The sequence below is a fragment of the Leopardus geoffroyi genome, chromosome D2 (genome assembly GCF_018350155.1).
Source record: "Leopardus geoffroyi isolate Oge1 chromosome D2, O.geoffroyi_Oge1_pat1.0, whole genome shotgun sequence".
In the NCBI taxonomy this organism is placed as follows: domain Eukaryota; kingdom Metazoa; phylum Chordata; class Mammalia; order Carnivora; family Felidae; genus Leopardus; species Leopardus geoffroyi.
The window spans coordinates 50,140,027-50,166,872 of NC_059334.1; the positions used below are offsets into that span (position 1 = coordinate 50,140,027).

At 58.6% G+C, this 26,846-nt stretch overlaps 1 protein-coding gene across 2 annotated transcripts in view; it reads left to right on the forward strand.

The window, feature by feature from the left end:
* Nucleotides 1-575: 575 nt before the first annotated feature.
* The window catches only part of RASGEF1A (RasGEF domain family member 1A), an 85,116-nt gene continuing 58,845 nt past the window's right edge, over nucleotides 576-26,846 (forward strand). The window contains exon 1 of one of the 2 annotated variants that reach the window (XM_045438155.1): nucleotides 576-775. The gene's annotated coding sequence lies outside the window, so the exon portion shown is untranslated. The remainder of the gene's footprint in view (nucleotides 776-26,846) is intronic. The other variant, XM_045438151.1, reaches the window with a different exon arrangement.

Sequence of the window (26,846 nt, forward strand, 5' to 3'; positions counted from 1 at the left end):
CCCCATCTTCCTCATGGAGGAAGATGGTTGTGGAGATATGGGGACTCTGGAATCTCTCAGAGTGGTTCTGGAGCCTTGCTTTGCATGCCTGATTCTGCAGGGTCATTTCACTTGCCTGACCATCAGTTTGCTCATCTGTGCAATGGGAACAAAACCAACACCAACCTGATAGGGTGGTTGTGATGGTTAAAGGTAATAATCAAAGGGACCAGGATTCGCCCACGGAAGTGGTTTCAGAAGCCAAAAATTTGGCAGCTCTAGGGGGTCCCTAAAGCTGCTTTCACGTTAGGCGGCCACATCACCTTTGGGGTTGTTTGTTGAATTGTCCTTTCAAAAATGAAGGCTGGCACGCCCTCTCCCCGCGCTCTCTCTAGGCCCCCATCCCCGACCCCGCCCTGCGCCTTGCGCCCTGGCCACGCGCTTTACCTCTCCTTCCACCTTGGTTCTGCACTTCCCTCTCCACGCGCCCGCCCCGCACCCTCGCCCCGCGCCCGCCCGCTCCCCGCGCTCTCGCGCCCGCCCGCTCCGTGCCCGTTCCGTGCCCGCTCCGTGCCCGCTCCGTGCTCGCTCCGCGCTCGCTCGCTCGCGCTCCCCGGCGCCGGCTGCGGAGGGAGCCGCTCTGCCCGCAGCTGGCGCAGCGCGGGGGCGGCCGCGGGTGGGCGGGTGCCGCGGGCCCGGGCTCCGAGCATGAGCCGCCGCCGGCGCCGGCCGCGCGCTGCTCGGGGCCCGACTGCGGCGCGAGGGCTGCGCGGGAGCTACGCCGGCCCGGACCGAGGTAGGCAGCGGGCGCCCATCCTCAGTCCCTCGGTCCCTCCCGCGGGCCGTCCCCTCCGGCCGCCAGCGCGGGCGGGGCGTTCGCGGGCCCCGGGTCCTGCCCGGCGCGACCGTCGCGTGGCCGGGGCACAGGCTCCCGGCACGGGTCGTGGGACGCGCGTGGAGGAGGGCGTGCGGGAGCCCAGCGCGGAGTTGCCGAGAACTCCGCCCCGGGCTGGACAGCGCCAGGACCCCCGGTCCCCAGCGCCTGCGGGGCACCGGGCGATCTCTGCCTGGGCGTGGCGGGAGTGCACTCCGCAGGCGGGCGTGGGCACGGGCTGGCAGGACCGCTGCCCCGGGCCTGGCGTGGGGGAGGGGGCTGGGAAATCTGAGGAGCTCGGGGCTGCGCAGTTGGAAGTTTCCATTTGCTTGTCTGTATTCTGGGCCCCGCGGTGGCATCTCACGCCCTTGCTGTTTGGCGAGGAATTGGGGCGTGAGCTCAGCATTTGAAGGGAGACGACCGGGGCGAGATGCTCCTCTCTGCACTGTGGGCAAGGGTCATTTCAAGGACCGTGCTCTCGTTGCCCCAGCACGGGCCTGGGGCAAGGTGCAGCTGGTTCTAGTCGGTGTGTGTGTGTGAGCGGGGAGGGGTCTCCTGCTGTCTGGGGAGGGCACGCAGCAGGCCCTTGCCCCCTGCATCTCTAGCTGCTTCTCAGCGCTGGAGCTGGTGGATATTTACAGGCAGGTTGCCTGCCTCTTGGGAGCCACCTGGGGGCTGAGATGCGGTGGTGTCCGGGGCACCCTGGTTCAGGGGTTGGAGCTGTGAGCCCCATCTCGTTCACCCTCCCCACTGCTATCATTCTTCTCCCACCCTCTAGAGCAAGGGCAGGGCCCAGATGGCCACCTGCCCTAGGAGCCCAGGACATATAGAGTCAGTCTGGCATGCAGGGGAACCTTAAAGAGGCAGCGGTCTGCTCTGCCCCTAGGGGGTCTTCCACCTCCCTCCGGACACAGTCTCACCCAGCACAGCCGGGCCTGGGTCCAGGCTCTTCTCTCCCCAATAGGAGGCCTAGAGTGCAAAGCAGCAGCTCCTGTTGCGAGCAGAGAACTAGGGAGTTGGGAGGCCATAGGTTTGGACTTCTGAACTGTGGGCAGGCTGCAGAGCTCTCCGGGACTCAGCTTCCCCATCTGTAAATGGCTTCAATGACTTTTAGGGGCATTTCCCCTCCCGCATCCAGGGACACTTTGCATTGGAACCTCAGGACCCCAGCCCAGAATAGGAGGAGGGGATCCAGAATGGGAGGAAGTGGAGGGCTTTGGCTCCGGGCACGCGGGTGGGTTCTAGCTTTTATTTGTTGTGAGGGACATGGGTCATAGTGACCAACAGCCCTCTGGGTGGTCATGGCTGGGTGGGAGGCGGCAGCAGAAGCCACAGGCCCTGCCCCTGAGAAGGGAGTGAGCAGTAGAGACCCACATGCCGATACCCTCGTAGGGCAGCTGTGTCCTCTTGCACATGGCTCCTGGGTTTGGGAGCACAAGCAGGTGTCCCCAGGTATTCCATGGGGGCCTGAAAGCCAGCCAGTAAGTTTGTTTTTCTCTGGGAGTCATCCTTGAACTGCCAGCCTGATGGCTCCCTTCCACCTGGCAAATTGTGGAAATGGAACAGTTCACACAGAGCGGAGGGTTTTTGGTGTAACTTAGCAACCGCAGGCAGAGGGGGCGGAGGGAGAAATGCGGGCACCACAGGCATTAGTGCTCGGCCGTCCTGAGTGAGGCCAGTGGGGGGGGGGTGGCTGAGTGGGGAGGGCATTCCACCACAAGCGGCCCCCTTAGGCTGGACCACTAGTCCATCCACTGGGTCCTCCAGAGGAGAATAGTAGGGGGCTGAGTAGATGGCCTGAGAGCTGCCGAGTATACCTGTCTCCCCGTCTGCAGAATGATGGGCTGAATGGGCAGTATTGGAATAGCTTTGGCTGATCTTTGGTTTTTAACCATACAATCCTGTTCTCAAGCCACGTGTTTCACAGAAACCGAATTTGTCAAATAGGCCAAGTGAAGGTGCAGGGCTGGGGGGTGGGGAAGCCGTTTGAAGTCCAACCACTGTCCTCGGAAGTGGGGGCGCCGGCATAGGCTGGGGTAGGATGGGCATTTCTGCATGATCTGGCCCCAGAAGAGGGGCTCTGGGCCCCCCACCCCCACCCCCGCCATGGAGCCTGCTGGGGGCAGATCCCAGGGCCACGGTGGGAGAGAGGGATGCAGATCAGGGCCTGTCCAGGTGGTCATTGGTCATCACAGTGTTGTTCCCAGTCCAGAGCACACGCCCCCGGCTGCCCCCTGCTGGGACTCCTCCTCCCTCCCTCTTTCCCTCCTGAGGCCATCTGCTTCAGCCCTGGTCCGCTCTGGCTGTTTGTCTCTCAGAGCTTCCAAATGTTGAGCAGAAATCTGCCGCCTGTAACTCCCACCCACTCTGGGCTGCCTCTCAGTTCCTTTGCCCTCGCTTGCCCACCTCCCTCCTGTGGATGAGTGTTTACTTAGCAACTCGTCTTCCAGACAGAATCTGAAGAGGGAGCAGGGTAGAAGGGAGGGGGGGCCGTCATCACGGGGTGCTGAAGTGACATCAGGCGGGGAAGCTGCCAGGCCCATGGCCATGGGGGGAGGGCCTGTGACACCCACGGGTCACATGTCAGGGCCCCCTGACCTGCAGGGATCTAGGGAGGATGCCCTGCCCTTCATTCAGAGTATATGCCCTTCTCACCTCTTTCTGGGCACAGAGCCTGGGGCGGTGGGGCTCTGTGTTTATGTGGCAGAGAGTGAACACAGGGGAGGCCTGGTCTGGCATAGAGTGGGCTATGGATCCATTCAGAATGTCCCTACACTGGGGACATGGGAAGTCCCAATCTGACAGTCTTGGAGCAGGGTTTGGAAGGTCAGCAAACGTCAGCCTGGCAGTGACATGGTGGGAACCACGGAAGGAAAAGCCAGAAAGCCCCAGCATGTCCTGGCTGTTCAAGGGGCCAGGTACAGAGGAGCAGGGCTCATCCTGGGGAGTGGAGGGTCTTGGGGATTCACCTCTGGGGATGGGCTTCAGAGGGGCTTGTGACAATGTTTAGTCAATGGTACGAGTGTTCGCAACCACACTGATACCTGCCAAGGGGGTGGCCGTGTGATTGCTGCCTGTCATTGACCCTGACTGAGGGAGGACGGTCAGATGGCCTTGGGTGTCTGAATGGTCTCGTCTGCTGCAGAGGCATTTCCTAAGAACTGCATAGGTGCCCCAGAGTATGGTTCATGGCAACCCCCAGTGATCGTGCCTGGGGAAGCTTCTACCCACCTCACTTATCTGATAGGACAGCTCCTCAGGACCCATGCAGTGAGGCCGGGATGTGGACATAGCACAGGAGAAAGGAGCCTCTCACCCCTCTCCCCATGAGCGCGAAGGCTGGGTCTGCGGGGACAGGCTGCGGGCTGTGCTGCCCTGGGTGGTGGTGGCGGTGGGAGCTCAAAGCCTGCCATGTCCCTTCTGAGCGGCTGTGGGGTTGTCATGCAGGGTGAGTTCAGGGAGCAGTAGGCAAGCACCAGCTCAAGGAAAGGCTTGGATCTGGGCTTCATCGAGTCTCCCTGACTCTTCAGGAGCACCTCATTTCGCCCAGGGGCCACACACTGAGGCAAGAAACCAGCCCAGAGGGCAAGGCATTAGGCACTGGGGGTGGGGGGGGGGACGGGACACTTCGTTCCATTTGTCCAGCTCTTGTATCACTGCCTCACAGGTGAGGTGCTGCTGCCCTAGTTGACAGGTGATGGCGTCCAAGGTGATGTTACTTTCATAAAGCTTCTTCCAGCTTAAATACAACAGCAAACTGCTCTCTGCTGTCTCCCCCTCCAGCTATTTTCCCCCTTCTCTCCTCCCCTGCGAGTAGGCTGGCTCTGAAGCGGTGTTCTCTGCTTGCTCACGCCACATCCTCACCTCCCACTCACTCCCAGCCCACTGCAATCTGGAGCGCCCTCTTCACTCTGAGAAATGGTCTTCAGGTGCCTGTGGACATCTCTGGCCTTGCTGGCGTTCACTGCCCCTGCTCCCAGGCGTTTGTCCCCCTGGGCCCTGCAGGCCCGTGCCTGGGCCTCCATGTGCGCTGGCGGCCCTGCAGACCTCGCTGCAGGCTTCCCCTCCTCTCCTGGGGCCACTCACTCGTCCTGTTCCTCAGGACCCAGACCTATACCGTCTCCTCCCCAGCCGTGGCTCCTGTTCCCTCCTCAGTGCCGACCCCATTCTAACTCACATCGGCCCAGCCGGGTTCTGTCAGTGTTCCAGCCCGTGCCTGCTGGATCCCTCTCAGATGACCATTGTCATTGTGCCCCTGAACCTCACCTGCCTCAGGCTCCCCATCTGAGCCGGCGGGATGGCCAGGGCCTCCCTCTTGCCTCTGCCAGGTCAGCCCCCATCCTGACTGAGTGGTCAGCCAGTCTGCGCCACCCACCCCAGACCCCTCTCCCACCCCCTTCCTCTGCCTCCACAGGTCAGGCTGCCCTACTGGGCCCTGGACAACTGCAGCGGCCTCCGTCCCTACACCACAGCCAGGTGACCTTTTAATGTTCTCTTCGTAAACATGCTCTGAACCTTCTGTTCCCAAGTGGGTCTCCCTATCCCCAGCCTTCCTTGGGGGTGCCCTCCTGCCTGGGTGTGCTGTGCAGGGTGCCCTGGGCCTCTGCAGCACGTTGCCCCCGTGTAATTGTCCGTCGGTGATCTCTTGGAGTCAAGTGTACCCTTGGCCTGTTGTCTCCAGTTGGCCCCCCAGCTCTGAGATGGTGGCTGGGCCGGCGGACTCAGCAAGCCTTCCCTGGATATATGTGAAAGTCTGCGAGCCGCTGTGCGTGGTGGGGCAGAGACACGCAGATGTGTCTGGGAACGTGTGTATGGGAGGCCCGGCCTGGACCATGTTGCTGTTCCCCCTCAGGTAGAGGAGAGGGGAGCAGACCCAAAGCTCTGGGACAGACAAGGGTGGTCTCTGGGGAGCCAGACCGGTTCAGGAAGGAGCGGTGGGGGTAGGGCTGGGAGGCCAGGCCCCTGCCTGTTGTCACCACCACTTCCGTTTCTCCAAGTGTCACCCTCAGACTCTACCTTGAAGGGAGTTCTCCCTGGATCCGGTTGCCATGGCAACACTGTTAACAAAGAGTAGCTTTGGTAGAGGAGGCTGGCTCACCCAGAAGCTGAGGGGGCTGGGAGAGGGTGTGCCTGTTCTGATGGGTTTATTAGCTGAACCAGTTTCCCCACCCCCCACCAAGGCTGCCTGAACTGCATGAACCCCTCCCTGGACCCTCTACCTGTGGGGATCTCTGGGCCTCTGGTACTCAGACCCTTCCCCTGTGGATTTCATGAAACGTCTGGATTCCATCTGGGTGTGGCCTGAATCCCAGCCACAGCTGGGTCACTGGGGCAGACCCAGGGAGGCTTCTGACTTGGGGTGTGGGGGGATGTGCCAGCCCCAGCACCGGGCACTTTCTGGGGTGAGGATCCCTAATTCGTTGCTGTAGAAACCCAGGCTCGGAAGCCCAAACTTGTCCTGCCTAGGACTTCCTGAAGACTGGTTCTGTGTCCAAACCCCTTCCCACTGTGACGTGTGCACATTTGGGTTTCCGGGTCCTCCTCTGAGGCTATGGTCTTGATTAAATGAGGTGACAACATGCACCGCTCGGTGACAGCCTGGAGCTTTGCAGTCCAGGCTGTGGTGACTGAGAGGGTCGGTCCTGCTTGCTGGGACCTAGGTCTCTGCTCTCAGAGCTGAGGGAGAGCAATGCAGGGGGGAGGCTGCCCTGTGAACCAGCTTGGGGGTTAGGATTGGATGGAATTTGGAAGCTCACACAGAAGAAGCTCATGGAGTTCTAGGCGAGTCTCCGTTGCTTTCAGGAGTTAACCACTCAGAGCAGGCAGGAGGCTGTCAATTATTCATTTTATTATTGTTGGTATTAGTAGTGGGTGGCCCCTGCTGGGCGAATGAGGCTGAGAGCAGAAAATCAGGACCGTCCCCGGGTGAGACCATGTCATTTCCACCCTGCCCCCGGATGGCCAGGGTCCTTCCCTGCAAGGCACCCCGCTACGTGAAGGGGCCTCCCATTACTTGTGCGCCTCCCTCCTCTGGCCTGGGAGCCCAGCTCAGCTCCAGGAAGGTGAGCGAGTCTGTGAGTGTTCCTGTGAGAGGTCGCTCGTGTGGGTGACCTGGGAGCACCTGGGAGCACCTAGTCTCCGGGTCCCTCTCTGCTGGGTCAGCAAAGTGAGGTTTCTCAAGGATTGAGGAGGGGGACTGACAGCGAGCAGGGTTGGCCAGAGTCCAAGCTGTTGCTCTGGGAAAGGCCAGTGCCGCCAGATCACTTCCAGGAATGTATGTGTTACGGGGTCGGGGGCGGGGTTACGCGTGGGGGCGGGGCCTAGGGGAGCCACCCACAACGGTGCGTCACCACCGGGACCACGCCCCCAGCGATGCAGCGCTGACGTGGTCACAGGTATTTGCAGAACCACAAGGTCAACTGTCTGCAAACTACCCAGAAAAACACCTCAAGGAATATCCAGAAAACACTGTGATTCAGACCATGTTTTCTTCTTACAATGCAGTTATGATAGAAATTCACAACAAAACATAACTCTAAAAAAGTCTAATAGTTGGAAAGTTGAAAACACACGTATAAATACACAGTGGACCCAAGAAGAAATAGTAACAGAAATTAGCCGATAATGAAATTCAATGATACAAACATAATGAGGGATACTTGTGGGACACAGCCATAGGGGCACTGCAAACGTGTCACTTGCCGCCACCAGCTGACCCTGTCTGGAGGGCCCAGGGTGTTTGAGAAGTCCACAAACGGGTGCCTCCTCCTTGGCCCTGGGGACGGGCAGCAGGCCTGCAGGGGTGCCTGAGGGAAGCGCGAAATCTCCCCGCTTCTCCTCGCACTCAGGCCAGGCTGGGGACAGAGGGGCCGTCATGCCTGTGATCTTGCAGAGACCAGGGGTTTTAAAGCGTGCTCTCTGGCCAGGGTGGCCGCCAGGGTGCAGCTCCAGGTCACCGCCTGTCACAGCCCAGGAGGGGAGGATGCCAGGCACGTGTATGGTTGGGCTGAGATTTGGAAGAACGGCTGTTTTGTGAGGTGACAGGGCACTGTTAAGGGAGGAAGAGGAAATGCCAGTGTGAGGAAAGGCCCAAGGTCATGGGTGGAGAGAGGAGAGAAGCACAGGCAGTGTGGTGGGGGCCAGAGCTCTGGGATTACCTGTCTGTGCTCAGACTTTGGTATGCAGGGCACGTGGGTGGGCTCTGTGTGTGTGTGCGTGTGTGTATACGTGTATACACATTCACATGCAAGCACCAGGAAGGGGTCCCTGACCAGCTCTCTGTCCCAAGGGCTCTGCTCTGTGTTTCACTAACAAGTGACTTAATCTAATGTCCGATTTTTTTTTTTTTTTTTTTTTGATGCTGGCATCATTATACCAGTTTTGTTGATGACCTTCTTGTCTGGAGAGAGGGCAGAGGCAGAATTTGAACCCAGGTCTTTCTTCTGTGCCAAGGACCACTTTGGAGAGTGGGTAATGTCCTTCCCTGGTGCTTCCTTTCATTTTTCGGTGCCTTCCTGCCACCTCTCTTGGTGTCCAGGCCCTGAGCTGGCCCTTGCTGCTTTTCCTGCCTTTGACCGTGACCACCTCCTGCCCCCATGCTTCCCTGAACGCGCACACACCTCAGGTCTCAGCTTGGACAGGGCTCCCAGCAGGAAGTTTTGCCACTTTCTGGGGCCACTGGGAGGCTCTTCCTCTGGGCTGTGGAGGGCCAGGCACTTGTGACAGCAGTGGCTAGCCTCTGAGTGTGTCCTGTGTGCCAGGTGCTCTTCTGAGTGCTTTGCCTGCTTCCACTCACGTCATCCATGCCTTGGAAGGGCATGGCTTAGGTCAGCCTCCCCAGCCTGAGACAGGGATTTGGATGCAAGGGGTGTAGAGGGTATGCTCTTGAGAGATACCTTAAGGAGGTGAACAAGCAAGGTAGGAAAGGGGAAGAGGCAGGGCACAGGTGCCATTTCAGGCAGAGCCTTGCCTCAGCCTAACCCTGGGGGGGAACTCCGGAGTGTAGACTGCACCAGACCTGTCTCACTGTGAGGCAGGGAGTTGGACTCTGGGCCCCTGTGCTGGTCAGCTTTTCATTGTTGGCCCTTCCTGTCCTCTGGAGAGGGCTGCAGATATGAACTGTGCAGTGTGCTGGGAACCCTGGGAGACGGGTGCCCCAGGCTGTTAGGATGGCCTGGCAATCTGGGCCCCGGAAGCACCACCCCAGGCAGCACCATTTCCGCTTCCAGGCCGGAAGCTCCCTGCTCTTCCCACGGTCCCCTCTGGTCCCTGGGGCGGGGGTGGGTGGGCCTCAAGATGCAACCTTGGGTCTGGTATGCTTTTGTCTGTGGCATCCTGTGGCCTGGCTCTCAGAGCACTGGCCACCTTGCCATGAGGTCTCATTCTGCTGGGGTGTATCCACATGTGTCCGAGTCTTCTGCTCTGTGCTGCTCACTGCTGGGCCCCAGGACTGAGTGCTGTGCTGGCGCAGGGAGGATCTCTGTCACTTTGTCCAGGGAAGGACTGACCGTCAGTCAGCCTGGTTGTCAGTCCTGGGCCTGATGGCAGGAGGCCGAGCAGGCCAGGGATGGGAGAACCTGAGACCGAGGGCTGTCCAGAGCCCCTCGGACTTGAGAGAGGGGCCTGGCCGTGGGCTGGTGAGGATAGTGTTGGGGGAGGACCCCTGGCCTGGGAGTGTGGGGCCTTACTGCCCGCTCCCAGCTGTCCTGCCTGGGGCTAGTCCACTCCCTGGGGTCCCCACTCAGGCATGTCCTGCAGCAGGAGGGCCCGTGAACTTTTCCAGGCTTCTCACAGTCCAGCTCAGGGGTGGCAGCATGCAGGACAGACTGGAGAGAGGCGTGGAGAGGCTGAGCAAGTGGGTAGACAGTGAGGGCCAGTGTGAGTGTGGTGGGCACAAGGATGGGCTGTGGGCCCGGCCAGTGAGATGCCGGGTCCAGTTGCCCCGCTAGCTTGGCAGCCCACCCCACACCGGCTGGGGCCCTCTGTGGCTCCCTGCCAGGTTTGGCCTGCCCAGACCGCTTATGGCATCACACACGGTGTAGCAGGTGGCTTCCTGGGTGGGGAGCTTGCAGAAAAGCTGAGGGCACCAGGCCCCAGGTTGGCCAGGAGGATGAGGCAGGGCAGGGGCAGGGAGAGCCCTGACTGAGCCCTGACCTCACCCGTCTGCTGCCCTCTCAGGAGGATGTTTCCGCCCTGCCCCTCCCCTCGGGCCTCCTGACAGAACAGGCCTACCTGGCAATGCCAGCAGTGGGCGCCCCCACCCGTGAATCTCTCACCTCGGGATTAGACACCCCCATACCCACCTACTCAGGTGATGCTGGGTCGAATTAAACTGAATTGCACCTCAGTTACCCCATCTTGCAGCGAGGGGTTGACTGGAGCAGGGTTTCCAGGGCCCAGGGCCCTGGGTAGCTCAGGTCAGGCAGGCCTCTGTGAGAGTGCTTCCGTGCACATATGCCCGCCTGTCCCCGGCACACCCCCGGCAGCTCTCCGCTTACCTGTAACGGATGCAGCTTTCGCCTAGGATCTCGAGTGTTCCCCCACGGGGAATTCCTGAGCCTCTACAGCTGTGATGTTGGAGGTCCTCGTGTCCTGGCCCTAGCCTGCCACCCTCGCCAGGCGGCAGCCACGTGCCTTGGCCAGAAATGCTGACTGCCCAGTTTGCCAGGCCCTGGACCGTGGAAGAAGGGCAGGCTGTGGCCCCATGAGTCCCAGGAGGGATGACCAGAGCAAGGCCCCTGAGTCCTCCAGGAGGACCCAGTGAAGAAGAAGAACCCTGACTGCAAACAGGCATTTTATCGCAGGGATAAAAATAATAAATACAGCCTAATCCGACGGACACCAAGGACTGGTGTTGGAGAATGATAATGTCTATGTCCCAGGCTTGCTTCAGATGAGGAGGGTGTGCTGGAGTTGGGAGCCTGTCACTGCCCAGTGCTCTGTGCACTCACGGCCAGGGCAAGGGAGGTGAGGAGGCCTCGGCAGAAGAACATTGCTTCGTAGGACACTGATGCTCGAAGGGTCTGCAGGCCAAATAGCTCAGAGGTGGGGACTGAGGCTTGGAGGAGTGTAGGGCCCCCGGGTGCCATCAGGCGAGGTAGATGTGGAGGGGCCATTAGACACAAGTGGGCCCAAGGTGGGTGTGGAAATTGTCACCTGTGTAGCAGCGAGGCTCCAAGGGGCTGAGAGCCCCACCCCAGCCCTGATAGCCTGGGCCTGCCCCTCCTCACCACCTCACGTGACCTGCGGAGCCGTGTGAAAGCCCTGCTCTGACGTGCTGCCTGCCCTTCACCCCTCACCTGAGAGGGACTTGGGGAAAGCCAATGTCAAACCAAAGGAATGTGGGGAGATGTCCGACCATCATCCCCTCCACTGAGTGCATGTGGAGAACCCGCGTGCCAGGCCCCATCCAGGTTCTGGGAGTGCAGACAGAATCCAGAAACAGGTAGGAAATGAACAGAACGGATAGTTGGAAGGTACTTGGGGGAGGTGGGAGGGAGTGTGGGGGGCTTCCGTTTAGGACAGAGTGATTAAGGCAGCCTCACTGGAAGGTAGGGCTTGAGCCCCATGGACATCTGGAGGCAGGGGCTCCTTAGAGACAGAACAGCTGGCCCCGGGCCCCGAGATGGACATGTGTCACCCTGCCCAGGAAGCCAAGAAAGCTGGAGGACGCAGTCCGTGGCGGGCGGTGACTGTGGGCCAATGATGACGTGTCACTCTGGGGTGGGCCAGTAGGCTTGTGGCTTTCTGGAGTCTCATGCCTCCTCTGCAGCTTAGCCTTGTGCACACATGGATGGCTCCCATAGAGGGCAACCACCCCTCCACACCAGCTGTTCTCAGCCCTGAACCTGCCCCAGGAGGGAGCCCAGTGGGGGATGTATTCACATGGAGTTTGGAAGCAGAGAGATGGCCTGTGTGTGGCCGTGTGTGTGTGTGTGGGGGGGGGGGGGCGGGGATCTCTGGAAAGGTCACTGTGGGTCCCTGACCTGCCGTACTTCACCTTCTTCTTTACCCTTTCCCTCTCCCCCACTCTTTCTTTCCCGGGATTCCTGTTTAGCCTCCTCCTAGGGCTCCCCTTCCCTCTCTTCAGTTTACATAGTTTGATGTTGTACTTATGTCACTAACAGTCACAAAGCAAAAAGGGTCCAGGGGCCCCTGGGTGGCTCAGTCGGTTGAGTGCCCGCCTCTTGATTTCGGCTCACGTCACGATCTCACGTTTCGTGAGATTGAGTCCCACGTCGGGCTCTGCACTGACAGCGTGGAGCCAGCTTGGGATTCTCTCTTTCCCTCTCTCTATTTATTTATTTAAATAAATAAGCATTAAAAAAAAGAAGAAGAAGTAAAAAGGGTCCATGTGGAGCATGCTTCCTTCCATCCCTGCCAGCTGCTACACGTAGAGACCTTGTTATCTGTTTCGAGTCTCCTCCCGACAGGTCTGGTCCATACGCATGCCCAGTGCATCATTCCTTGTTATGCTCACGGCAGCAGCACGTCAGGCCATGTGCCCCGTTCCACTCCTCTTGCTTCACAGGGCATCTGGGAGCCCCATCTCAGTGCCCATCGAGCGGCCTTGCTGTTTTTAACATCTGTGTGGCCTTCCACTAGTGGATGCACAGTGACGCGTTCATCCAGCAGCCCTGAGAACTAGCCATTCCGATGGTGTCCACTCTCCTTTTTTAAGCAGAACTTGCAGCAGACATCCTTGCCTGGATATCATTTTGCTCCAAGTGTGAGCGTATTTGTGGGATAAACCCCTCGGAACAGAATAGCAGGGTGAAATGGAGGCGCAGTTGTAACACTGATAGATTTTGCGAAACTGTCTTCCACAGACACAGCAATTTATACGTCTGTGGGAGAAGTGTGCAAACACCTGTTTCTCCACGCCCTTATCTTTGCCAATCTGATAGGTGAGAAGTGGCTCTTGTTGCAATGTTAGCATTTCTCCCACTGAGAAATGAATGAGATTGAGCATATTTTCAAACGGATAAGATTCACCTGCGTTCTCTTTTTGAGGAACTGATGTTTGAATTCTTAACATGGTATTTCTGTTGGGCCGGTGGCATTTTTCTCATCGATTCACAGAAGCTTTCTATATATTGGGAAAACTGACACTTAGAATATGAGTTGCAAATCTTTTCCTCCACTTACTGTATTTTCATTTTGTTTGTTAGGACTTTCACCACGCAGAATCTAAAAAATGTATGTAGTCCATGGGGCACCTGGGTGGCTCAGTCGGTTAAGCGTCCGACTTCGGCTCAGGTCATGATCTCACGGTTCGTGGGTTCAAGCCCCGCATTGGGCTCTGTGCTGACAGCTCAGAGCCTGGAGCCTGTTTCAGATTCTGTGTCTCCCTCTCTCTCTGCCCCTCCCCTGTTCACACTCTGTCTCTGTCTCAAATATAAATAAACATTAAAAAAAAATTAAAAAAAAATGTATGTAGTCCGTAATGTACATATTATGTTTGAACCATGTGAAATTATGGTTTCCCTAGGTCAAAAATGTTGCCTATCAGTCATTTTCAGACTAGCAGAACAACCTCTGTACTGTGAAACTATAAAGAAATTCTCTCACGTGTTCCTCTCATAGGCTTATGGTTTTGTTTTTCAAATGTGAGTATTTGATTTGTCTGGTAGGATGCCAATTTTATTTTATTTTTTTCCAGATGACCACTCATCTGCCCGACACCACTGATTAAACAATTACCCTTTTCTTCACCGGTTTGAAATATCACCTTTATTCGTATACTAACCTGCCGTATGTATTTGGGGTTATTTCAAGACTTTCTTGTTTGCTTCATTGCTCTGACTGTATTTTCACGTGCCGATACCATGTTTTAAGTTTCGCCGCTATCAGGCATTTTCAAACACACTGAACAGTAAAGAGAATAGAATCACGCACACCCATATTCTCATTGCCCAGATTCAGCAGTTCGGATTTTACCAGCTTGCTTCACTTACTCATTTTTCCTTCCCCCCCCTCCTTCTTTCTTTTCTTTTGCTCTTTCTCTTTTTCCTTTGAACTGAAGTATTTCAATCAAACCCCTGACCTCTGTAATTTTCCCCGTATCCACCAGTGTGGATCTCCGAAACAAACAAGGCCACTTGCAAATGGAACCGCGCGGTCATTATCACAAATAACAAAATTAATAGCAATTCGTTGCTGTCATCTAACGCCCAGCACATACTCAGTTTTCCTTAATTGTCTTAAAAGTGCTCTTTTGCAGTTGGTTGTAAAATTAGCAACCAAATTAAGTCCACGTGTGGCATTTGGTTTTTATTTTTTATAAGGCTCTTTTTTTTTTTTTAAGTTTATTTATTTTGAGAGAAGGCGCACATGCGTGCATGCAAGTTGGATTGGGGGGACAGAGAGAGAGACTCCCAAGCAGGCTCCGTGCTGTCAGCACAGAGCCCAACTCGGGGCTCAATCTCACAAACTGTGAGATCATGACCTGAGCTAAAAATCAAGAGTTGACGCTTCACCGACTGAGCCACCCAGGTGCTCCTTGTAAAACTTCTTTAATCTGAAGCAGCCCTTCCTTCCCAGCCCTACGACTGCCCCCCACCCCCACCCCCACCCCCACCCCCGCCCCGCCGCCGCCATCACCTTTCCTTAAGCCATTGGCTCATTGCAGAAACTTGAATCTGTGTCTGTGGAATGTCCTATTTTCGAGACTCGTCTGTTTGCTTCCTTGCAGTGTCATTTAACGAGCTCTTCCGCTCCTAATACTTTCTCTACACTGGAATTTAGCTCAGACAACTTCATTTTATGGGCTTGCACGTTCTTTTGGCAAGAATACTTCAGGGTGCTGCCCTGTACCTCACAGGAGTCTGTCACATCAGGTCCGGTTGCAGTGGGCATGAACATGGGGGAGATGGGCTCTCATCCTCCTGCATCCGTTCCGTTCTCCTGACAGTTTCAACCGTCAACAACCACAACCAGAGTCAAGTATCCCATCAAGGGCTGCACCACGGTACCTTTCTAATTGTTCCTTCCCAATGTATTTGTGGGGTTCTTCTAGAAAGAACATTCTCTCATCAACCAGGGCGATTTGGTTACCCCAAAATGATTTCAGAAAAAAAGGCAGGGTAAGTGCTAGATTCTTTCCTTTGCCAATACATGGTTCCTTCTGATGTTGCAACCTGTGCTTGTCTCCCTAACTCGGCAGCCTTAGCCCGTCACACCCTTTTTCATCAAGTTGGTTATGCCATTTTTTTTCAGCTGTAACCCTGTATTTACTGTAGTATTGCTTTATCTGCTGGATTGAGCATGTCCTTGTTAGCCGTGTGTATTTCCTGTGGTTGTCAATGCAGCTGGCCGATTTCCTGGTTGTGACGTCACAACCCACGGTGGGGGGGGGGGTTGGTGAGCCCCACCTGGTTTTCTCTTCAGTCCTGATAATGTTGAGGGGCGACCTTACAGCAGGTGAGGCTTTCTTCCCAGATTGCTGGTTCTTAGTGTAGCAGAGATGCCTGCATGTTTCGGAGGCTGGTAAATAGGATGTGTGCATGAGCCTCCCTGGGACATGGGGAGAAGAGCACCCCATTTGTCTTGTCCTCTCCCTGGGCCATGATGTGAGCCATCTTTGCATCAGGAGAGAGGGTTGGAGGGGAAGCTGAAGGGCCCGACAGGCCCAGGTCTATTGCTTTCGCATGGTTGAGAATATCAGGGATGTCAGACAAGGGGCACCCTCATGACATGGGAGTCCCTAGCTGGGGGAGATGCTGTACCTGGAGCCCTGGGGAGGCAGGGCTCACAGCGGGACAGAGAGGAGCTGGGTGATGAAGAAGGGCCTCAGGAGCCGGTCCAGGGCAGCCCCTCGAGGCACAGACCCAGGCCTGTGGGAGGCCAGGGCCTGTGGGAAGGACCAGCTCTGTAAGTGCCTGAGCTCGAGACCCCAGCTCAGCTTCCAGATGTGTCTGTGCTGACTTCTGGGCATCTGAGCTCTGTCCCTGAGCTGCTGTGCCTGCCTTTGGGGTCTGATAAGGGCCCCTGGGGGTGGGTTGATGCTGGGGGGGGAGCAGAGGCAGTGAATAGACTTCACTGGCCAGAAGAGCCCATCAGGAGCAGAATCCACTCCTGAAATCCCTTCTTGGCCCTCTCTTGCTGGAGGCCCTTCACAGTCTGGTATTGTTGCCTGGCAGTGCGAGGCTTAAAGCGGGGGCTCTAACAGCAAGGGTTTAGTTGTGCGTGAATTAAGGGTTCAGAGTGTTCAGGTGGCTCCCTCTCCCCTCCCCTCCCTGCAGAGCCAGTGTTCCCAGGTGGTGCCCACCCCAGGCACCCAGCAGACGTCTGTTAAATGAGTGAATCCACAGAAGCCGCCTCCCTGATGGTGCAGCCCTGGGGCCACAGAGGTGGGCACATGGGCAGCTGCCCGGCCCGCTGAATCTACACTGTGCTGGGTGTCTGGAGGGGTGCAGTTTTGTGGGCAATGAACAAGGCCATGAGAGAGGGGCCCAAACACCAGGAGGAAGCAAGTTTCTGGAAGGTCTTAGCCAGCACCACCACCCCCCGCCCCCAGCCCCATCATGGAGTGTGGGGCGCGCCGGGCAAGGGGGGCAGCAAGCCCACGGCTTCCTCGAAGGCTAGGGCACTTCTCCCACATACTGTGGCCTTCATCTTGAGCCTCCTGCTTCCTAGCCCTGCCTCACCTGGCCTGGGTTCCAGCTGACCCCGAGTCTGCCCCTGGCTGGGTCTGGTGGGCCACCAGGCTCAGAGTGCAGTGCCTTCTTGCTTCTGCTTCCCCGGCCCTCTCCCAGCTATGATTTTAGATCATCTGTTCTCAAAAGTGGGATCGGATCCTAGGACCAGCAGCATTAACATCCCCTTGGGGATTTTTTTTTAGAAATGCAGATTTTCAGGCCCTTTCCCAGACCTCTTGAATCAGATACTCTAGGGGAGGGGGCTGCAATGTGCGTTTTTTTTTTTTTTTTTTTTTTTTTTTTTAAACGTTTATTTATTTTTGGGACAGAGAGAGACAGAGCATGAACGGGGGAGGGGCAGAGAGAGAGGGAGACACAGAATCGGAAACAGGCACCAGGCTCCGAGCCATCAGCCCAGAGCCTGACGCGAGGCTCGAACTCACGGACCGCGAGATCGTGACCTGGCTGAAGTCGGACGCTTAACCGACTGCGCCACCCAGGCGCCCCATGCAATGTGCGTTTTGACAAGCTCTCCAGGGGATTCTGATGCCCGTGGAAACCTGAGAACTGCTTCTTAAGAGCAAACAGCCCAGCCCAAGGGGTTCGGGCCAGGACAAGATAAGGTCCTTCCTCTTGGTTTTGAAAACTTCCCAGGCCACAGCCTGTGGTTCTGAGCCCACTGAGCCCTCCTGAGCGAATGTCAAGCCCACTCCCAGATGCTGACCCACTAGGGTTAGCCCAGAATGTTCTGTCCATTTGGGCCCTGGTTGCTCACCATGCTGGGACCTGGTACCACAGTGCGGGGACCTTTGAGTTCAACACAAAATGGGAGCTTTTCTATTCATCATATTTACTTTGGTTTCTAGAGAGCTGCCCAGTAGCATTCAGCTGACTCAGCCTCAGTCACAGCAGAAATTCCCGCCTCCCCGCCCCCCCCCCCCCGCCCCAGACCAGGGCTGACTGCACTTTTGGGATGGCCCTCAGGGGCTGAGGTCTGTGTTTTTATCTAAAACCCCCTAGGGGAGGTTAGCGGCTGGCCCAGGGCCAGGACATGGGGGAGCTCACTTCCAGAGGTACCCCTGCCTGTCAATCCCACACACATTCAGCTCAATTACTCGGGAGTCACTGGACCCAGTTACTCAGAGCACAGATGAATCAGACTTCCCGTAACTGGCATTCAGGAACTTGGGAGCTTGGAAAGGTTTCCAGGACACTGGGGGTGCTGACGTCTCTTGTTGGCATCTCTCTCCCAGCCCAGGGCAAACATCCAGGTGAAAGAGCCGTTGCATTAGAGAGAGATTGTACCTGGCGGAGCCTTTCTTTAAACATATCATTTGACAAAGAATCCCTGACTTGGGGTAAGGGAGGGGGTGGGAGGGGAGGTAAGGGCGTCACATTTGGGGGCTTTGTCATATGAGATCTTTTCATTCTCACAGAGCCCCTAAGCTAGTGGTTTTCTCTACAGAAACACAAAGTAGGCTCAGAGAGGCTGAGAAACCCAACAAAAGTCACGCAGCAGCGAGGCTCAGAACTGGGACTCAGACCCAGTGTGGCGGTCCCCACTGTCCCAGGCCTTCTCATCAGGCGCAACACAAGGGAGCCCTTCAGGAGCAAGTGCACGGCCTGGGGGCTCCCTCCCCCGCCTCCCTCCCCCTCCTCCCTCCCCCAGAAGTACACAGGAAAACATTTAGTCACTGAAGAAGTCAAATTGATATCCTTACCATGGGATTTGCTGGAACTGTAACGTGTTCGTATGGTTTCTGAAGCTTCCGAAGGGGAACAGAGTGGACAGAATCTCTACGGCCTCCCCGGAGAAGAGACCGGGGAAGAGGGACCCGTGCTCTGGGGATGGTGTATGGGGTCTCCCCTGGCAGGGCAGCCACAGAAGCAGCGATGGCCAAAGCTCCAGGAGTGGTGTCAGGGAGTCTGGGACCCCGCCCGCAGCATGGGGCACGTGGTGCTGGACATGCCTCAGGGGAGCGGCAGGTTCCACGGTGTGGCCTCCGTGCCCGCAGCCTGGCTGTCCTCCTTCCACTGGGCAGAGGGCCAAGTCTGTGTTGGATCTGGTGGGTGGGGGGCTGTTTGTGAGTAGACAGCACCCCATAAAGTCCAGGCAGATCACTGGGGAGACGACGCATCCAGAGACTTTTCTACTCGTGTGGCCCAGGCCGCAGTACCTGCCTTTCGCTCGCCTGACCCGGAGCACGTCGGGGAGCCCTTCACTAAGTGCCAGGGGTCAGGGTGTGGAAGAAAGGTCCCCAGGACAGGCTGTCACTGTGAGAGCTCAGAGGGTGGATCTTTCCCGCCCCTCCCCTGTCCTCCCATTGAGCCTCCAAGCTCTTACCCTCCCCAGGGTCCTGGGAGACGTGGTGAGAGACTTAGCCCAGGAAGGGTGGGGGGACAGGAGCCTCTGACCCTTCCTGGTCAGGGGGACGTCCCAGGTGGGGGAGGGTACAAATGATGCTGTGAAACCCCTCTGCATTTCATTCACTCACGTAGCTGGGCTCACTGTCCCGGGAGCCCCAAGCCTGCTGCCCTCCCAGCCTTTTCCCTTCACCCCTCCCTTCTGTCACCCACGGTGCCCCTTCAAGTGGTTTCCAATCTACCGTGCATGCTTTCTCTCTTCCTGCCCCTGCCCACCCTCTGTCCCACCCCTCTGCGTTTTTGCTTACCCGCTGACTGATGGCGGGCTAACGTATCCCCTCCCCATCTCCAGCTAGGCCATCGCCCTGGCTCTGTACCTAAGACCCTCGCTCTGCCCTCTGGTCCGCTCCCCAGGCCAAGTTCCTGGGAGCCTGTGCCCTGGGCCCCTGCAGTTGCTGGGCCTGGAGCTGATGTCCTGGCAAGACTCCGTGTCTCTGGACTAAGGCCCACCTTGGTCGTGATGAGCTCTGCCCGGGCTGGGCCCTGCCCTGCCCTGCCCTGCCCCTGGCTGGGCTGCAGCCTCTGTTTCTGCACTGCTTCCCTTACACTCTGCAGCTGTGTCCCATCCTGGCTCCCACTTCCCGCTGGACACCACGCCCTGGACTGCGCCCCTCCTGACTTCCACCTTCCTCCCCTGTCCCTGCCTCACCCCTCTCACGGGGGAACAGAATGCCGAGCCCAAGTTGAGGAAGCTCAAGCCCAGACGAGGCTGACCTCTGGGACCTTTGCTGTGAGTCAGAGGAAGAAGGAGAGGGAACATCTGCAGGGTCCCTGCAACCCCTCTTCCCTCCCCCCGCCCTGCCTAGAGCCCAGAGACCCCGTACACATGCCGGTGGGCCTGCCCTCCCACCCACTCTGGGGGTGCAGACGTGGGCTGTGGGCCCTGGGGGCTCAGATACACTCCTTGGGGGCAGGCACGTGGGGGTGCAGGTGGAGGACGTCATGGTGGTGATGCCCGTGCCTCACGATGTTCTGTGGGCGCTGCGGGCATCTCGCCTGCAGCAACTGGTCTGGTCCCATCAACCCTGAGGGACAGGGCAGTTCCCGCCCCCGTTTTACAGGTGAGAAAACTGAGAGGTTAAAGGGGTGCAGGCAGGCTCCAAGATGCAGTGCTGCCTGCAGAGGAGAAAGGGGTGCAGCAGGGGAGGGCAGGCCTGGGTGTGGGGCCTCGAGTTGGAACTCACTTCAGGAGTCATGGGGCCCCTTGCTGGGCCTTGGGCCCTCAGTGCCCCATTCAGAGGTGCCTGTGGGACGTTATTACAGACGGCGGAGGCCTGTCCTCATTCCTCCTCCGGGGCCTGTGAGGCCCAGGGGCGGGGAGAGGGAAGGGGCCTTCCTGGTCGGATGCAGGAAATGGATCCAGGAAAGGGTGACACGCTGGATCCACACTGAGGGTGACAGTAGGTTCTCTGCAGGCCAGGGACTGTCCACTCAAACATCCAGGCCTGTTGCCAGGGCTGTTGGGTTCCATTGTGGTTTCTCCATCAGTGTGGTACCAGTGGAGGCCTGGGCTCTGTGTGCATCCTGCTGTGGTCCAGAGGCCCCGTGGCCACCCCTGGCAGGTCTGGCTTCTGAGTTTGCCCACACCACCGCAGTAGAGCTGGCCTGTGGAGTGGTGCCCCAGGCGATTTCTCCGGCTGCCTTTGCTGGGTGGGGTAAGGTGGCCAGACATTCCTTTCCTTTTCCTGTTCCCATAGCATGGTGGGAGCCACAGTCTGGGCTACCAGGGTGAGCCCAGAGCCCGGGCCCCTAGCCTGGCTGGGCCCAGAACGAACGGTGTGACGCTTCCAGCCTCAGTTTCCCCATCTGTGAGGCAGACGGCCAGGCTGAGGCTCTCCCGGCTCTCCCAGGGTACGCAGAGGCCCAGTGCACACTGCCTAGCTAGACCCCCGAAACTGTCTCCCTGAGCCCCCCATGCCAGTTGGTCAGCTGCCCTCTCTTGCCATCCTTCTCCCTTGGCCTGCTCAGCTCTTGCTGACAAGGGGCCCTGTGGCCTTTTGAGGTTTGGGGCCTCCTCAGGACAGGGGCGGTGGGGGGTGTTAGTGATGCCAGGTGGGGGCCCTGGTCGGAGATGCCTTGTGTCAGAGGTGCTTCCTGCCTGGGGCTGCTGGGCTGTAGGTCTCATCTCCCCAAGGTGCCCGTACGCCCAGACCCCGACTCCCCAGCACTGAGCACTTGCGCAGGCCTGGGCCCTCCTCCCTCTCCCTCGTGTCAAAGCTTGGGGGCCAGGAATCGGGGAGACCACCTTCTCACACGGTCCCCTCCGGTGGAAGGCTTAGGAATCATGCAGGCGGTGAGGGCACTGGAGCCCAGCTTTGCCACCTCCCGCCTTGCACACGCTGCTGCCTTTTCTGGGTCTCCGACGCCTCCTCCGTAAAAGGAGGTGACCTATAAGCTATGTTCCAGGGCAAGGTGATGCAGCACATCGCGGGGGGCCTGGGTGCTCTGTGGCCTGTCCTCATTCCCAGCTCTCCCACCTGGCGTGGGGCCCCCAGGGCTCCCGGCTCCAGGCCCACACGGGCCCAGCTCAGTCTCTCAGAGTCCAGGTCCGGGAGTGGGTGAGCCCCGGCCCACCGGCTGAGTGTAGGGGAGCACGGCACAGGCATCCCAGCCTGGCCTGGCCATGACGGTCAGCGGCAGCAGGCTCCCTGCAGTCAGGTGCGCGGTGGGTCACCGCAGGGCCTCTTTCTGCAGTGCTTCCCGTGACAGGGCACACGGTACACAGCCTCTAGGGTAAATAGTCTGATGGAAGGGGCAGGGGTGTGAGGAAGGGGAGAGAAGGAAGGCAGGCCAGAAGGGCCTCCCTAATTCACACACAGGAGACAGCTTCTAGTGCTGCTCGGCAACCAGAGGAGAAAGAAGGGGCCCAGGCCATGCTGATGCCCCAGCCCCCTCCGGGCTCACCTTCAGTGGACAGACAGAACTCCAGATTCTCCCTCCAGAGCTGTCTTCCCAGAGAAGCCAAGGGTGGTGGGGCTCCCAGGAGTGGCTTCACGCCCTACCACCAGATGGGCTTAAGCCAGAAACTGGGTGCCCCCTCCCCCAGCACCGGGCTGCAGGGTTCTCCTGATGTGGGAGTCTGGGCTTTATTTCTACTTTGACCCTGACCAGTGTCCTGTGTCCTTGGATAGACTGTTCCACATCTCTGACCTCCGCTTGCACTCCTGTAAAATGGGCCAGTGGCACTCACGGGAGTTATGTGGAGAGTAAATGACAAAGATGTGATGCTTCAATCCTGGGCCCATTCAGTCCTCAAGGGCACGCAGGGTTCCTGTAACTGGGGCTGTAGGGCACAGGAGGCTCCATGAGGAGCCAACCCCCGCCCCCAGGACACGCTGTGTGACTGTTCCGGACATCCCTGGAGGGGTCCAGACCAGAGAGGCAGTCGAGGCAAGAGGGGTGGCAGTGGGCGGGGTGGGAAGGAGCAATACTGAGCAGGTGGCCAGCAGAGGAGTGAGCCAAGGCAGGGGGGAGGGGAGAGGGTGCCAGCAGATGCTGGTTCTTGGGTGGAGCCTGCGGCAGGACAGTGACTTTGGGAGGGTTTTCCTGCATCCCCATTCATGTTCCTCCCTTGGCATTTCCACCCCAGCCACGCCCGAGGGCCTCGGTTGAGCTGGGTGGGGCTCCACTGTGCAGGGCAGTCACCAGGCCACGGTGGAGGGGACTTCCCAGGAAGGTGCTGGAAACCCCAGAGCCTCCCGGTTTCCTCTCCAAATGCCTGGGAATTCGGTGGCCTCTGCCCAGGAGGAAAACCCCCAACTTTCCCTGCTGTGCTCTGTGGCCAGGGCTGCTGAGGTACAGAAGCCTGCAGTGGGTGCAGGGGTCCCGCGCGGTCAGACCCCACGGGGATGTGCCAAGTGTCACTCATGTCATTGCTCGCATGCCATGAAGAGGCTGCCTCCTTTGGTCACTCCTTTTAGCCGTGATTTTGGGGACTCCAGGGAGGACCCCTGCCTGAGGCTCACTCTGCAGTGACCTTGAACTACAGCGGTGGTTCCAGACTTGCTATGGCAACAGACAGTCTGCTCAGTAGACACAGCCTTCTGGAGGAGTGCCACTAGAGCCACTGTTGAGCAGGGTGCCCATCGAGCCTGTGGCGTACCGCTGCCCTATTCCTGCACCGCGGGGCCCAGGGGACCCGTGTGTGTGATGGGTGTGAAGGTGTCAGTTCCAGTCCGTCCAAGCCAATGGGACTGGAGTAGATGAATGAGAGAGGGAGGGAGCTGGGACCATGGCTGGCAGTGCCACCGTGAGCCAGGAGATGGAGAGGAGGGGGGAGGAGGGACCAGGCAGGTAGGTCTGCGGACCACAGTGGGCGCTGTGGTAGGGCCAAGGGGCAGGAGCTGGTGGCCCCCGGAGTGCAGGAGATGTCTGGCCCCTCACAGCTATCTTGGTACCATTGTCACAGTGAAGTGCTTAAGAGGCTCTGAGGGCATTCCTCCAGACCCCCTGCCCTCTCTGCATCCCCTCCGGCTCCTGGGCACCCCTCATTGGGTACTTTTGTCCAGCCCACTTCCTCCTCGGATCCCTCGTGGCTGGGATCACGGGAGACATTTCTGCTCGCCACCTCCCAGTGTGTGCGAACACATGCCCGGGCCTGGCACGCATGTCTTACTCGGTCCTCACAGCAGCCCTGCAGGGTAGGGAAGCAGGTGCCAGACCCAGGCCCTGCTCCTAGTGCTGTCTGACCCACATTCTGGGGCTCTGAAGCAGAGTTGGTGGCCCTGGGACCCGTGCAGGGTGGTTGCCCTAACAAATCGCCGCAAACTTAGTGGCTTTGATAACTCACGCTCATCATCTTACCGCGCTGTGGGTCAGAGGCCAGCACAGGCTCCGTGGGCTAAGGTCAAGGTGCCCCCACTGCTCTTCCTCCCTGGAGGCTCTGGAGGGGGATCGTGCCCTGCCCACCCAGGTGTTCCCTCCATGTGCTGTAGAGCTGAGCTCCCCATTCCCTGCTGGCTGGAGGCTGGGGGTCCCTCAGCCCCTAGGCCTCGCGCATGGCTCCCCGCGTCTCAGAGCCGGCAGTGGGGTGTTGGATCCATCTCTCTGACCCTGCATCATTGTTACACCTCTTTCTCTGACCACCGCTGGGAAGGCTCCCCAGTTTTCTGTACTTGTGTGATTAGACTGGGCCCACCTGCGCGATCCGGGATGCTCTCCCCCTCTCAAGAGCTGTAATTTTTTTTTTTTTTACCGTTTTTTTTAAATTTATTTTTGAGACAGAGAGAGACAGAGCATGAACGGGGGAGGGGCAGAGAGAGAGGGAGACACAGAATCGGAAGCAGGCTCCAGGCTCTGAGCCATCAGCCCAGAGCCCGACGCGGGGCTCGAACCCACGGACCACGAGATCGTGACCTGAGCTGAAGTCAGACGCTCAATCGACTGAGCCACCCAGGCGCCTCTCAAGAGCCGTAATTTAATCCCATCTGCGAAGTCCCTTTGGCAATGTAGTCCTTTTGCAAAAAGTCCCTTTTGTGGCATTCACAGTTATGGGGTTCAGGGTATGGGCATTTTTGGGGACCATACCCAATGTTGGGGGCCTTCGGTGGGCATCAGAGAAGCCTCTCTAAGAGGGGCCTTAGGCAATCACAGCCCAGGGCAGACCTGGTTGGGGCTCTCCTGCAGCCCAGCCTCTGTGTCTAGGGGTGGACTCTAGAGGAGAGGCGGTGGTCTTTCCCATGATCAGGCTCTGGTGATCTTGTGAGGTCTTGTGGGAAGGGGGCGTGTGCTCTGTGAGGGGAGTCGGGGGCCAGGCATTTGCTTCCATGCAGTGGAAGCTCTACCAGGGTTTTGAAGACGCGTGGTCAGAATGCAGGGGAAGCAGCCACGCAGGGCCTGCGATGGGGGTGGAAGGGGTCCCCGGGGCTTCTGTCAGGGCAGCCAGAGAGCCCCAGCCCGGCCACCTCTGCTGCGGGCCAGATGGCAGGCAGGAAGACACGCCTGTGGGCACGCGGCCACGGACGAGCTCGCTCAGTCACCTACTCCATTCAGGCTGTCTTTGCAGCCCAGCCCAGAACAGGCCTCCCCTAGTGCTACCAAAGCCCCCAAGCTTAGGGCAGGAGAGGGGAGAACAGACCTTCTAGAAAGAAAGAGCACTGTGGGCCCTTAGTGTGTGCTCTGAAGGGTCTGAATCCAGGGAACTCCTGTCTCCTTCGCTCCCACAATTGCTTGTCTGTGTGTGCTGCCTGCCCCCACCCCCCACCCCAGTGTCAAAGCCCTCCACTCCCAGGGCTGAATTTCTCTGCCTTCACCAGGCATGGCTCAGGGAGAGTCAGCTCTGCTCATCTTGGGTTTCGATCTGGAGGTGTTCCCCGCTAGGGAAGGTGTTGGGGTTGGGCATCATCATGCACGCACCGGGGAGGGATGCCCTGTCTGTTCTTGGGGGTCTGACCTGGGCAAGTCTCCATCCTGGGATCTCCCAGCATTGGTGGGGACAGGTGCCCCCGGTGTCCTCATTTAGAACTCTGGTACCACACCCCATGGCCAGGGTCAGGTGGGAGCTCAGTGCTCCTCCTGTGTGTCCTCAGGGGTGCTGTCACCAGCCCCCCCCCCAACCCCGGGCAGGGACTCCCCGCCTACCTGTTCCCATAGGCATCTCAGGGCACGGCACCTTCACTTATCTCCCTATGAACCCGGCGCTAACAAAGGAAGCTGGTGCTCATGAGGGCCGGGGGCTGGTCCAGGCCACCCAGCCAGCGGCAGAGCTGGGCCAGAGCACCGCTTCTGTCCTTGTCCAGGAGTGCCCTGTCCACCCTCACGGTCCCGCCCTGGAGGAGCAGGACCGACTCAGGGACTCAGGACCGACTCACGTCGGGGGTGCCGAGGCACCGGCCCAGATTCCCAACAGTCCTGGTGGGACCGGTGGTCTCCAGCCACCACAGCCAGCACCTTGCACAGTCTGCTCAGGGGCCCCACAACGAGCAGGCTTGTGCTGTTTTCCTGGCCACGTTTGGAGGTGAGATGGCTCAGCTGTGGGCTCTGGGTCGACATCTCAATTTTCACGGCTGCCCGTGCCCATCACACGCTCCTGCTCTGTTGCAAAGGAGGAACGGCAAATCAATCCATGTGGCTTTTTTTCTTTTCAATACACGTGTGGGTGTGTTCCTGCTCCGGCATCTGTGCCTCCGGGGGAGCTCCTAGTAAAGCTCAAATCACAGAGTGGCGAGGGGGTGGCCGGGGGGGGGGGTGGGGTGCAGGCAGGCGGCAGCGGCTGCGCCCCACGCTGGGGAGGGAACCTGCCACCGAGCTCGAGCTCGCTGGGCGGCTGGCTTCTCACCAGCACTTGAGGTGGCTGCGGCTGGCTGATCTGTGCTGTGTGCTGGGACTGGGGCAGGAAGGGAGACAGAGTCTCAGAAACGGGGTCACAGAGCGAGTGAAGCCCGGCTCCAATCCCCAGAGCAGCCTCTTTCCACAGCCCTTCCCGTTGGATGTCTGGCTTTCTGATGCCTCCCCAGCCCTTCCCCTGCGGGTCAGAGGGGTGACCGTGGTCACCTTCTGTGTCTTGCCGCCCTAGAGGTGCTCCCATTATGCTGTTGGCAATACAGTTTGCACTGCCCTGTGCGATGCCCAGGCCCCAGCGATTCCTATTTTGCGAATCGGGGCAGAGGCCCCTCCTCACCCTGGTCCCTCCAGATGGCCAACAGGCTGCAGGAGCCGCTGCCTGACCCAGCACAGATCCTGCCAGCAGGTTCTTGCCCAAGGACCCAGGTGTCTCAGGCCCATAAGAACCGCCCTGCCTTAGCCTCGCCCTCTTTCCCCTGCCCTGTGGGAAGCTGTGCTTGGCCAGGTGGCAGGTGGGAAAATAGCTAAGGCATGATGCCCCTCGGGTGACTTTAATGTTTTTGGCCGGCCCTGAGGGGCTGGGTGAGGGGCAGACAGTGAAGGGACCCCTCCTGGGGTATCTGGCCCACCCTCCCCTGCGGCACGTACAC